Source organism: Sarcophilus harrisii, chromosome 1 (assembly GCF_902635505.1).
Source record: "Sarcophilus harrisii chromosome 1, mSarHar1.11, whole genome shotgun sequence".
Taxonomy (NCBI): Eukaryota; Metazoa; Chordata; class Mammalia; order Dasyuromorphia; family Dasyuridae; genus Sarcophilus; species Sarcophilus harrisii.
In genome coordinates this window covers 673,850,102-673,864,469 of record NC_045426.1, presented here as the reverse complement: position 1 = coordinate 673,864,469, position 14,368 = coordinate 673,850,102, and positions in this window count along the sequence as shown.

Here is a 14,368-nt window from a genome sequence, read left to right as displayed (position 1 = left end):
TCAACTTCCCCAGAATCCTGTAGAGGATAGACCCATCCAGAAGGGGAGTGAGTTTCCCCCCCAGGAGAGGTTGGATGACTCCCTGGTCAGGATGTTGTTGAGAGGAGTCTTGATCACAGAGAATTTAGTATCATCACAAACCCATCTCAATTCTTGGATTCCATGATTTTGCATCTAGAATTAAACGATGTAAAAAGCATGTTCTTCAGGACTGGGCCCTCTAGTCTAGTCAAGCTAATGCCCTAATGGGGGAAAAGAGGCACACGAGCAACTGGGGTATCAGAAAAATCCTAATCCAACATGTTAAACATGTAATTCTTTGTTTCCTTATTTATCATGCTGCACAAGAAAAGTCAGATTAAAAAAATAAAACAAAAGCAAACACAACAAAAAAAGGTGAAAATACTGTGATCCACATTTAGTCTTTCTGGATACATTAAATCCCACTTGTTGCTACTAGATCCCCATTAGTGTGTCATTCCATTTCTCTCCATCTCAGGTTCCCCATCTACAAAATAAAGAGGTTGAGCTTTATGGCGCCTGAGGGCCTTCCTAGGATCCTGCAATCTTCCTGGATGTCCCATAAGCATCAAAAACTAGAGATCTTTCCTCCAAAACCCATTTCCCTTCTGATATCCTCCATTTTCGTTGAAGGTACTTTAAAGCTTCCATTCCCTTAGTTCAGTGGTTCTCAAACCTTTGTTCTCAGTATCTTCATGTTGTTAAAAAAAAAAAAAACTATTGAGGATCTGTTCAAAGAGTTTTTGTTCACATGGGTTATATTTATAGCTATTTACTATATTAGAAATAAAAAATGATTTTGAATTTGTAGACCCTCTGAAAGGGTTTCAGGGACCCCAACAATTCTTTGGACCACACTTTGAGGACTACTGCCTTAGACCCATAAATTTGATATCCTCTATTCTCTTTGACCATTCATATCCAATCAGTGGCTAAATCTTGTCAGTTGTGCCTTTCAAACACCCCTCATATTCATCCCCTACTCTCCATTCACAATCCCTTCTCCCTTAGACCATTTTTTCCTTAATGGTCTACTTAGCTTTGTGTTGTCTCCTGCCTTATCCAACCTCACACAACTGCCCCAGAACCCTAAAACCTGGATCTGCCCCAATCCCTACCCTAACTAAAGAGCTCCCTCCAGGGGATCTCCATTGCCTCCTAAGACAAAACCTGAACTCTTCCTTGAGTCCTTCACACGCTGCTGCCAGCTTATCCCTGGGCTTATTGCACAATGATGTTCATCACCCTCTTAGGTTCCAGCCAAGCTGGCTTCCTTGCTGTTCCCCTTGAACAGACATTTGTTAAAAATCCATCAAGTACAAAATACTCAGCTAAGCACTGGAGATACTAAGAAAAGCCAAAAACAGAGTCCCTGCTCTCAAGGAGCTCCCCCAATCTAAAGCGAGAGACAGTAAACAACAACAAAATGAGAACAACGAGATACATCCAGGAAAAAATGGAAACCCTCAACAGAGGGAAGATACTGCAGGTTCAAGTTCACTCTGTTTAAGGCGATTCCCAATTCCTTCAGCTGTCAGTGCCCTCCCCCAAATCACTACGTATTAATTTTGTGCATACCTTCTTTGCTAATCTGTGAACATGGAATCCCCTAGCAGAACGTAAATTTCTTGAGATACTGGGCTTCACTTTTGTATCTGCGGGCCCAGCTTCTGATACACAAGTGCTTAATAGATGCTTATTGTTGATTGGCCAAAGTTGGGGTTTTTTTTTGGTTTGGTTTGGTTTTTGATGAGCAAGCATGATTGCTCCCCAAATTTGAGTAGCTAGATGAAGGTCCAGGCTATGATGAAAATGTCGTGCCCCCTTACTGCTAAATTAGTTGCCTGGAGAAAAGACAACCAGGGAATAGAATTACATTCGCAAATATTTGATTGTTGAGGAAAGATTAAACATCTGTGCTTGGGGGCCATGCTGAATTAGGACCAGTTGGGGAAAGAGAAAGAGAGACAGAATTTGACTTGATGTATGGGAAAACAGAGATGAAATAGAATTTCTTCCTCATCCATCTTCAAGAAAGGAACTAGGATTGAATGGCCACTTGGTGGCAGGGTTCCATAGAGAATGTTATGTTTCAGGACAAGGATTTACTTGCCATGATCTTTTTAGTCTATGAAGCAGACTTGGTAAGATGGGACTCGTGGCATTATATGGGTATGAAAGAGTCCATTTTGTTCAAAAGAATAACATTGTATTTTAAGAAAATGTACAGGGACATATTTAACATGTATAGGACTGCTGGGGGAGGGGGTGGAGGGAGGGAGGAAAAAGTCGGAACAGAAGTGAGTGCAAGGGATAATGTTGTAAAGAAATTTTTTTCAAAATAAAAAATAAATAAATAAATAAAATGTACAGGACTGAAGTCAAGTCCACAAACTTTTATTATTAAGCAATCATCAGGTGCCAAACCTGTGCTTAGAACGGGCAATACAAATATAAGTCAAAAGTAAAGCTCTCAAGAATCTCAAGAATTAAAAATGTGTTTTTAAAATAAATACATGTATAATCAGAATTTTTTTCTAAAAAAGCTTTTTATTTTTAAAACATATGCATGGGCAATTTTTCAACATTGACCCTTGCAAAACCTGTGTTCTAATTTTCCCTCCTCTTCCCACACCCCCTTCCCTTAGATGGCAAGTAATGCAATGTATGTTAAACATGTTAAAATATATCTTAAATCCAATATGTGTAAACATATTTATAGAATTCTCTTGCTGCATAAGAAAAATCAGATCAAAAAGGAAAGAAAATGAGTGCAAACAAAATGCAAGTGAACAACATCAAATAAAGTGAGAATGTTATATTGTGGTCCACATTCAGTTTCCACTCTCTGGGTGTAGATGGCTCTCTCCATCACAAAACCATTGGAACTGGCCTGAATCATGTCATTGTTGGAACATCACGTTCATCAGAACTGATCATCGTATAGTCTTGCTGTTGCCATGTACAATGATCTCTGGTTCTGCTCTTTTTAGTGCTATTCTAGTGGCAGTGCAGAGAGTTGTGGGAATCTCCTCTTTGGTCAAAGGTGCAGGTCCAAATGTGAAAGTGCAAACCCCAAAGTCTGTGGCAAAAAGGAAGTTTTATTTTTCACTAAGAAACTCTCTTAGCAGGCAAATCTCTTAATGAAGAAATTTGCAAAGAATGAGTTAACAGAAACCTATTTTATGAGCAGATCTTGGTGGCAGTTTGAGCTGATTATCAGACCAGGATCTCCCAATTGAAGGAAAATTACTTTGAATTTTTTTTTTTTAATTTTCAGAATTTAGAGTTTCCTGAATGGGGATCTGGCTGCCCAAAAGATCAGGGAGGCAACAAATGCATGATTTGCCAGAGATTTCTAATTGAATGATGTTGTTAATCTTAGGAAAACTGTCTGGAGTCTGGGAGACCCCAAATTTCCCTTCTTTTACAATCAAAGGGAATACAATTTTTACAGACTTCACCAGTGTCAATTTGCTCTGCATCAGTTCATATAAGTCTCTCCAGACCTTTCTGAAATCATCCTGCTGGTCGTTTCTTACAGAACAATAATATTCCATAACATTCATATACCATAATCTATTTAGCCATTCTCCAAATAATGGGCATCCACTCAGTTTCCATCAGAAAATTTTTTTTTAAAGAATTGTATATTTTAATTTGGGATGATGACACAAAAGAAAGGGGGGAGATAGAAAAGGCAGTTCTTTTGGGGTGAGAAGTCTCCCTGGGAAGAGGAATCTTCCAGGTGAAGGAGGCAGCCAAAGCATGATAGCAGTCCAGAGAGTAGGAAGGAAAAGAATGAGAGCCTGGAAACAAGAACATTAGGAGTCAGTTAATTTATCTCTCTCCTTTTTTGTAGATGAGGAACCAAGGTCCACAGAAGTAAATAAAGACTGTCCCAAAATCACAAAGGCAATGACATGAGCAAGATTTGAATCCAAATCCTCAGTAAGAGATAAAAACTATAGTCATGAGATTATACTACAGACCGCCTGGACAAAAGGAGGAATTTGTACACTATCCCTCCTAGTTTACAGTGACTGATAGGCTTCAACCTATGTTGAATGTCAAATTTTAAAACAAGGGTTCTTAAGCACTTTTGTGTGTCCTAGACCACTTTGACAGTCTTTGGAATCCCTTCTCAGAATTATGCTTCTAAATGCATAAAGTAAAACACAAAGGATTACAAAGGAAACCAATTAAATTGAAATAGTATTTTACCTAAATATTTATATACATATGTATATGTACACATATACAAAGTCATCATATCCATATATACATATATTTAATCATGTTTTCAAATACATCAAATAAAATACAAAAGATTATAAAAGAAACTAATTATGTTAAAATAGTTATATATATTGTACACATACATATATGCACATGTATGTGAGTGTGTACTTACATATATTCATATGTGAGTGTGTATAATCATGTTTAGAGACTTCTGGTTAAAATAAAGTGCAAAAATGAAATAATCTGAGTCTCATCATCCAAAACCTTCTACTAATATAGCGTCTCTGACTTCTAAGATTGGATGCTCAGTCCTTATACAAAGGTATTATTCAAATTATGGGAACTAGAATACTATTCCTTTTTCTTTTTCCATAAATATTATTTGTTACAAATCACATACACCTTTATTTCTAAGTTCTTCCATTATTATCGGGTCTTCTCTCTAGTCTTTAAAACATTTATTTATTTATTCAAAGTTCTTACTCATTAACTATATTCTCACTCACCAGACAAATGCCAATAATATTAAAAGAAAATATACTCATGAAAATTCAGCTTTTAGTGGAGCCAAAGTAGTGCAATAAAGGAAGGAACTCACTCAATCTCTCCCCTGAATCACTCCAAATTCCTTTAAATAATGACTCTAAGAAAATATACTCACTATTGTGAGTGATGAAGAAGACCCTTACCCAAAATGACTACTCAGAGATCACTCAGTAGAAAGCAGAAAAGTTATTTATTAATAAGTTCTCATGAGAATGAGCAATTCCACTGCAAGGAGGGAAAGAGAGAAAGCTCACAGTAGAAGGGCTAAAGATTTAGGAAAGATACACAGTTTTTATAGGTTTGGTTACAAAGGATTACATCATAGGTTGGGGAGCATTGAGAAATAGGGGCCTTCTCCCCAATTGAATGTTAAACATTGATGCCAAAGGCAGATTAGAACGGAATGGTTTGTTTCCCTGATTCCTAGAGGAATCATCAGTCAGACCTTCAAACTTCAGATTACTGAGCTGACACATTTAATAATCTAAATATTGATAACATTGAACAAGGATAAATGTCATCATTTCTGGTTAAGTAAATATATCTAGTTTTAAGTAAATATTGGCTTGCACACACCGTACTTATGCAGATCATAGAGACATAGAAATAATGAAAATAAAATACAGAAAAAGAATTCATACATTCCTGTAAGTTCTTCACCTTATCTCTCTATTCCCCACACTTTGAAAACTAAACATATTGAACTCATCAAAAACAGGATGTACAGAGACAACCTAAGGATCATAGATCTCCCAGTAAAGTATCACAGGACAAAAAGCCTTAACCCCATAATGAAGGAAATAATAGAAGAGACCTACCCAGAACTTCTAAACATAGAAAATGAAATTTCAAGAGAAAGAATTTATGCCTTCAGGGGAAAAAATAAACAGGGCTAAAAATCTAAGACACACATAGTAATTAAATTTAATGGTCCAATTCAGAAATAAGTTCTTCAAACAAACAGGAGAAAGATCTTTAAATACAAAGGAAAGGAAATTCAAATAAAGCAAGACTATTCTGCACCCACTAGAAAACATAGGAGGGAATGAAATAATATGTTCTGAAGGGCAATGAAGCTCAGGATGCATCCCATGGTAAACTTACCCCACATATCTGAGCTTAACTTTACATTAAAATAAGATGCAAGAGAGATACACACAAATATAAAGTAAAGATCGGGAATAGAATTCATTATGTAAAAAAGATCAGAGGGATTAATAATGAATATAATAATGAAAAACCCATCAATCACTATCTGAAAGAGATCCCAAGAGGAAAACTTATAGGAATATCATAGCCAAATTCCAAAGCTCCCAGGTCAAAGAGAAAATACTGGAAGCAAAAAGAAAACAATAATTTAAATATTATGGAGCTACAATAAGGATTATACAAGACTTAACCTTTACTGTAATGCCGAAGAAACTGAGCAAGTCAATATATCTGCAATTTGACCAAGTCTAGAAATAAAAACAAATCTAACAAAGAAAAGTTAGAACAGTCTGAGATAGAAAGACCGGTTCACAAGGACTGCTACAAGATGTGGCCTCTCAATAATTATAAACTTTAAAAAATACTTGAAGATTCAGACACAAGATCTAGTAGCCAATAGATGACCAGACCAAATACTTATTTGCTCAAGTATTTAGGATATAATGATTACTAATGACCAGATTGGAAGGGTGGGGAGCGGAAGTCGAACTAAATTTCACTCCAAGCTAACTAAATGGCTCCTATAGCTGAAGTAAGATCCCTACCCCACCCAACATTTAAAGTAGCAGAAATCAGTGGGTGGGTGGGGGAATCCCATAAAACCCACATGTCCAACAGAGCTGGATTTAAAACATATAATCCATTTCTATCTCATTTCAAATAATAAAACAACATAGTTTCTTTCTCTCCTTCTGGCCCCAGGTGGCCATTATTCCCAATGGACTTCTCCTAAGCCTCAACTTGGCCATACTTGAAACTTTCAGAAAAGTCCTTGTTATATACTTTAGGTAAAATTAGAGGCACATGACCTCTTATTAGAAGTTAACAGAATTTCTTTAACAAGCTACTGTTCCCTTAAGATCTTATACTTAAGGATAACCAATTCATTTCCCAAATTTAGAATCATCTTTAAATTCCTAATCAAATGTTTTCACCAGCTGGAGTTCAGTATTGAAATAACCAATTCCCAAATTTGATCATTGTTCTTAAATTTAACAGAGCTCTTAAATGAACAAAACAAACAAATTAAAAACAATTTAATAGACAAAAATCACACAGAGCACAACTAGACTGTCTAATAACATACAAGACATACAGAACCCTGATCACACTTAGACTGCACAATTACAACATTCAGTAGGACACTAACATTAAAGCCAAACCAAATGGCATTTTAAAATCCCCAGTCTTTGTAGATAGACCCCCAGAGCATGCAAAAGCGGGAGGGGCCGGCATTACTCTAACTAACACAGGATGACCGAAGCAGGGAAACTGAGTCCCATTTTCAAATGTATATACTTCCCACTCATGGAAGAAGTGGGAGGAGAAGCCAGAGCTAGGGTGGGGAAGGACCTCTCCTAGAAATGCGTTGAAATGCAAAGGATGGGCCTTTGTCTCTGGAAAAGGGTTGGACAGAAAGAGTTTCCTCAAGCAAAGCATCTGCTCCAGGAAAAGATTTTTTTTGAAGCAGCAGAGTGTCTAGATTGCAGACAAGTAAAAACTTAGTTTTCCAAATCTTTGCAGCTTCCCTTGAATCTCATTTAGAGATAGAGCCGCAGCAATTCCTAAAGAATTGTGCCAGAGCTCCCAAGAGCTCCAAACAACGACTGCAGTCTTGATGACTGCAGTGTCCACCACAAGATAAGGAAAGAAAAAGTCTTTTACCTTGTCCAGGATTCCATATTTCACACTCCAGTAGTGACCCCCACATCTAGTAGGCCACTCATCAACCAAGCAAATGCACCCCCCAAAAGGGCACCCCAAGTGACAACCACGTCCGGTTAGTCACTAATCAACCAAACAAAACAAAACAAGTCTTAAGATAAACCAGATGGTACCCCAAAAGGTACCCAGACAAACTTACTCTCCTGTGGCTGAAATGGGGTTGTCTACCATCAGGTTATTGTGGCTGGAAACTGCTCTCTTTCCTGGAGGCTCTGGAAAAAATCCAGGGGGGCCCAACCTCTACAAGCCAAGAATTCAGATTCGCAGCCCCCCTACCCAAGGCAGAGACCAAAAGTCTCATCTCTAATCCTGCTCATTTTCTAATTATCTCACTGGGGACCTCCAAATGTAATGCTGAAGAAACTGAGCAAGACAGAGATTAGAGACCAATTCAATAGTTTATTAAATGGAGAGAAATACTGGGACCAATGGATCCATGTTGATCCCAGGGCTAGACAAGACTATCATTTCAAAGAGTCTAGCCCCAAGTACTGGGGCTGCAAGCTTTTTATGGAATAACAAAAACAATGACATTACTGATATTCTAATGACATCTGAAATGGATAAACCTTTATCTTGTCAAACATTAAGGAATGTCTATAAAACCTTTATCTCAAACATTAAGAGGGAACGATTATAACCTAAGTCAGAATAACAAAATAGGACAGTTGGAGAAACTGGATCACAACATTAAAAGGGAACCTTGGCATAACATTATTATACTGAAGGACCATAGGTCTTGGAATATTATATTCTATAGAGCTGGGGTCACAACCAAGGATAACTTATCCAGCAAAGTTAAGTATAATCCTAAATTTTTAATTCATTAAAATTAATTAATGTTCATTAAAATGAACATATGTGTATAAAAACTGAAAGACTTTCAGATATTTGTGATAAAACCAGAAGAATTTAGAGGAAATTTTGACATATAACATCCAAGAGAAATATAAAGTAAAAATTAAGAAACCATTATAAGGGATTCAATAATGTCAAATCATTTACTTTTTATATACAAAAATATCAATTCTTTTATGACTGTCATTTTTATTTGTGTAGTTTGAAAAAAGGCTTGAGCTGAACTGAGTATAATGGGATTATTCTTTAAAAAAAAAACTGCAGGCAGAGAGAAAAAGGAGAAATTGTCTCATACAAATGAGACAAAACATGAAAAAATTGAAATACAGAAGAAACTAGGAGAGGGAAGGACAGGTAGTGCTGAAATCTAACTCACCAGAAATGGGTTTAAAAGGAAACAATATTATATATCTATATGTAAACATATATCTATATTATATATAAATATTATATATAGATATTATATATCTATATGTAAACATATAGATATATAAGAGAGTACAAAAGTCTTCTAAATTCAGAAAGAAACAAGAAGATAGGGAATGGGGTAGAGAAAGAGGAGAAGGGAGGGATTCTTGGAGGTGTAGATAGGTCAAGGAATAGAAGGGCAAAGTCATGGCTAGAAGTAAAGCAAAGCAGTAAGGAGGGATAGGATAAATAGGATGAAAAGAATAGTGAAGAATTATAGAAGAAAAATATACAAATAAATATAGTTTAGAATATGAATGGGATAAATTTACCCATAAAATGGAAACTGATAGCAGATGAAAAGTTTTAATTAAAAAAAAAAATTAAAAATTAAAAAAAGAAAAGTTTTAATTCAAAAATATTTCACTTTCTGGAAATGCTATAAAAGTGAGAGATAAACACAAACAAAATAAAGATCAGGAGTAGAATTTATGATGAAAAAAAAAAAGCAGGGGTAGTAAGCATGATCTCAAAGTGAAAGCTAAAATAGATTTAATCAAAAAAGAAAAATAGGGAAACTACACTATGTGTCAGCCATAAACTATGGTTTAAAGACTTATGGCATATTTTTAAAGAGACAATAAAAAAACTTACATAATTTCTCATCATTGCATGGCACTTTTACAAAAATTAACCATGTTCTAGGACATAGAGATATTGCAAACAAATGTAACATGACAAAGATAATTAATGTATCCTTTAAAAGTCATAACATAATAAAAATAGAAATTGGTTCAGGGACCACAATCAAAAATACAAGTCCAAATGTAGTCTTAATAATGAAATTCTAAATAATGAATGGATAAAAGAACAAAACAGAGAAATTATAAAGCACTGAAACTTTGAATAGGTGCTCTTGAATCAGATAACAGACAAGGACTCCATTAGCATATGTTTGGAATTGCTCTTCTCACAGCTAATCCTGCCTCATTGTTTGGGGTTAAGAGAATTGTAGGTAAGGATTAGGGGGTGGAGTGAGAGAGACAAGAGAACTGAATTTAGCAGGGAGGATGTGGAGGAGAGAGGTGGTGACCTTGGACTTGAGAATCTAGGAGCCTTGTGGCAGTTTTGTCTGTCTCCTTCACTTCTCCCCCTAAAGACCAAGGACTTTTACTTATCCTGGTTCCTGCTGTTCCTGAGGTCTCCAGGGAGCTAGATCAGACTTCATAAGAAACAACTATGTAAAATAAAATGATAATGCTAAAACAATATAACCAAATTTCTGGGATGCAACTAACGAAATTCTCAAAAGGAAATATCACATTCTTATAAATATATATTAACAGAATAGAAAATGGGAAGCATTAACAAATGGAATATTCATTTTTAAAATATGAAAGTGAACAAATAAAAGTAAAATAAGCCAAAAAGAGTAGATGTTGAAAATTAGAGAAAAGATAAGCTGGGAATAAATCAAAAAACCATGGAAGTGATAAAACTAAAAGCTGGTTCTTTGAAAAGATTAATAAAATTGATAAACTATTAACTAACTAATTTGATTTAAAAGAAAAGAGCAGAAAATCAGGTCCACAAAATAGCAAGGTGAGCAAGGTGAAATCTTAGCAAAAATCAAAAAAATAAAAAAAAATTTCAACATGCACAGTTACATGATTACAAACTGAGAACATGAAATTCTGGAATACTTTCAAAAACATAAAATATCCAAAGAACCAGAAGACCAAACACAATCAAATCAAAATAACTGAATCTAAGAAAAAGAACTAGATCTAGCTACCAAGTAACTACCAAAGAAAAACTCCTGGTCCTATGGGACTTAAAGGAGACTTACAGGAGAATTCAATAAAACTTTTAAACAAGTAACAATACTACCAAAATCAATATATACTTTAAATCAATATAAATCAAATTACCAAGTATAGAATCCAATAAAATAATAACAAAATTTATTTAGAATAAAAATGATCAAAAATATCAAGTGAAATGATTAAAAAAAGAAGGGGTAAAAGGAAAATTGTACTTTTAGACCTCAAATTATATTATAAAACAGCAATCATCAAAGTTATCTGGTATTGGTTAAATAATAAATAATGGATAATGGAACAAACTAGATAAGGGAGATTCAGAAGTACTAGAATTCAATAACCCAATGTCTGATAAAATGGAAAACATAAATTCATAGAAAAAAATCTCCTAATTTGATTTTTAAAAACTGTTAGGAAAATTAGGAAATAATCTAACAAAAATTAAGTTTAGACCAACAGTTTATATGATATGCCACAGTAAATTCTAAATGAATATGGGATCTTAATATTAAAGACCATAACATAAAATCTCTTTGCCCATGACTTGACATTATCAGAGTTATGTTATCCAGGCCCTCATTAAAATAGTCCTACTTCTCATTATATTATTCATTGTCTCATTAATTGTTAACCAGTCAGAGTTGATTTCCTCCTGTTGGGAACACCCATTCTTCCAAGAGACTTCCATGAGGGATCTTTGGTTTATAAGAAAAAGGTAAATGACCATTCTTTTGTTAATTATTCACTAGTCATAATTAATAAAATGATTAATTATCCCAAAATTATGTCTGTCTGACTTTTCATGCATCATACTGGACTTAAACCCTAAAGAAGCCATCAATAAAAACAAAGTCCCTAGATGTTCCAAAATATTTTTAGAATCACTTTTTGTGACAGCTAAAAACTGGAAACAAAGTAGATGTCTATTAATTGGGGAATGAATAAATAAATTGTGGTACATGCATACCATGGAATATTTCTGTACTGTAAGAAATGATGTTTGTGTGATGATTACAAAAAAGCATGGAAAGATCTATATGAACTGATGCAGAATGAAGTAAGCAGGGCCAAGAAAACAATTGTTTAGTCATTTTCAATCATGTACAGAGCTGTTTTTATATTGTTTCTTCCATTAGACTATAAGCTCCTTGAAGACAAAGACCATCCTTTACCTTTCTTTGCATTTGTAGCATTTAAGCACAGTAGACACTTGATGTCTCCTTGATGACTCCTTGATGACTAACTGATTCTATGTAAGTCCTTTACAAATGTTACTTCAGTGCCTTATTATGGCATAGTGGTAATCCTGGGTTCTTGAAGACTTATGCCAATGGAATATCTGTTTGGTTCTACCATGCTGGAAAGACTTTATGCCCTACAGTGGACCATATATCAATCATATAGGTCACAAGGGTCCTCAAACTACGGCCCACGGGCCAGATGCAGCAGCTGAGGACATTTATCCCCCTCACTCAGGGCTATGAAATTTCTTTGTTTAAAGGCCCACAAAACAAAATTTTTGTTTTTACTATAGTCCGGCCCTCCAACAGTCTGAGGGACAGTGAACTGGCCCCCTATCTTAAAAGTTTGAGGATCCCTGATTATAGGATCAACCTGATTAAGTTTAGAGAGGTTTATTTCCAGACTATGTATGGGTGACTGTAGAAGTGCTATGCTCGTTTGATGGAGAAAGCACCCATACTGATAAAATCATAGGTCTTTAATAGAATTTGCTTATGCATACACAGACTGCCCATCATGGAGCCTCCCTAAATTTTCTATCACATAGATTCTGATAGTTTTTTTAATGGGCTGTGAAGCTGGAAAGGTTGCATCTTTTTTAAATAAATGAGAATGTCCAATATTTTTCTGCCCTTTTCCTTCCTACTGTCTTCAGAGGATGAAGATCCCATTTCACTGACATCATGGCCATCATGAACTAGACCAGGTAATAAGGGAAGAATTGATTTCAAGCTTCTTCTTTTATCCTGGTTTTACCCCTCAGAAATGAGTCTGAGGGTCTTTTGTTTCTCTTTTGTTTCTTTCGTCCTCATTTTCAGCTGCCAGTGGTGATTCCCCATTGACCCGGGAGTTTTAGCCTTGTCAAGTTTGGAGACAAGATTTTAGGCAAATCCCAGCTTGCAAAACCTGAGAAGCCAGAGTCCCTGGTATTCCAAACCAGGGTGGGGAATTTGGATTGTGTGCCCTATTGCAGGGCTTCTTAAACTTTTTTCACTCATGATCCCTTTTCACCCAAGAAATTTTTACACAGCTATATAGGTATGTAAAATATAAAACAAATATTTACTGATAATAAATCATAATTTTGTAATCCCCACATTCAGTTACAACCCATATGGGGTTGCAACCCACAATTTAAGACACTTTGTTCTGTAGGAAACAAAGCTAAACTATGAACCTAATCCCCTTCCTGTCCCAGAAGTAGAGGTATAAGGTATAAGGGTAGGGAGCAAAATTATGCCTCTCATGTGCTCTGAAGTTTGTATATTTGTGATTATACCTTTAAAATAAATATTCCTTTGTTAAAGGTAGTCCAACCATTAGTAAATAAATGGAATTGGGGTACAGGGTTCCTCACATGCTACACTTAGGAAACAACCTAGAGCCATTTGCTGAGACTTTAGACTCATACTCTCCCCCATTCCCCTTAAGAATATCAGGGAACCCTGGGTACAGGTAAAAAAGCAATTTACTTGGCTTTCAGGAAATGAGGGCCAATTGATAATTGTTAATGTTGAAATAAGTAAATTCCTTGTATCACTGAATCAAAACAATACATTTAGAACTGAAGAGTACTTAAGAGTTCATCTAAGTTAAATCTCCCGTTTTCTAGATGAAGAAACTGGATTTGTTGAGAATATTATCTCTCTTCTACCTCCTCCCTTCAATAACTATGCAAATTACCCTAAGCTACTTCTCAAAATCCTTCTGAAAGGGAAGAATTGGCTTTTCCCACCATAGATTTTGTTAAGGCCCACTACATAAGCATTGAAGAAATTATTCCATGGGTAATGAGGTGGTCAGGCAAAGCCTTTGATCTGTTAGACTTTCTTTGGGTGTCTCTCAAGAAGCTTGGTATGGGGCTTATGGTGCAGTGGGGAAGAATATACATCAATGAAGATCAATAGAATCTATTAGAAGCATGTCCTATGACTAAATACACGGGAGCTACTCTAGTCCAAAGGCTCAACACTTTTATTCCTTTATTCAGCTCAACCCTCCCATGTAATAAGTATAGTAGATAACTCAGGTTTTATATTTAACTGTCAGAACAAAATTTCATCCTCCTGGGAAACAAGTCTATTTTTATGAGAGGTTCCCATAAGGAAAAAAGGATTGAATGTGACAATATCCCTTAAAAAAAAAAAAAAAAAAGAATCACATACTGTTCCTAGGAGGTAGTAGCCATGATCACTTTTCCAGACTCTAGTCCCACAGTTCAAATTGCTTGGCAAGAATATCTAGCTTGATATAATGTTTTTGCTAAAAACCCGAACATGTCTAAAACTGAA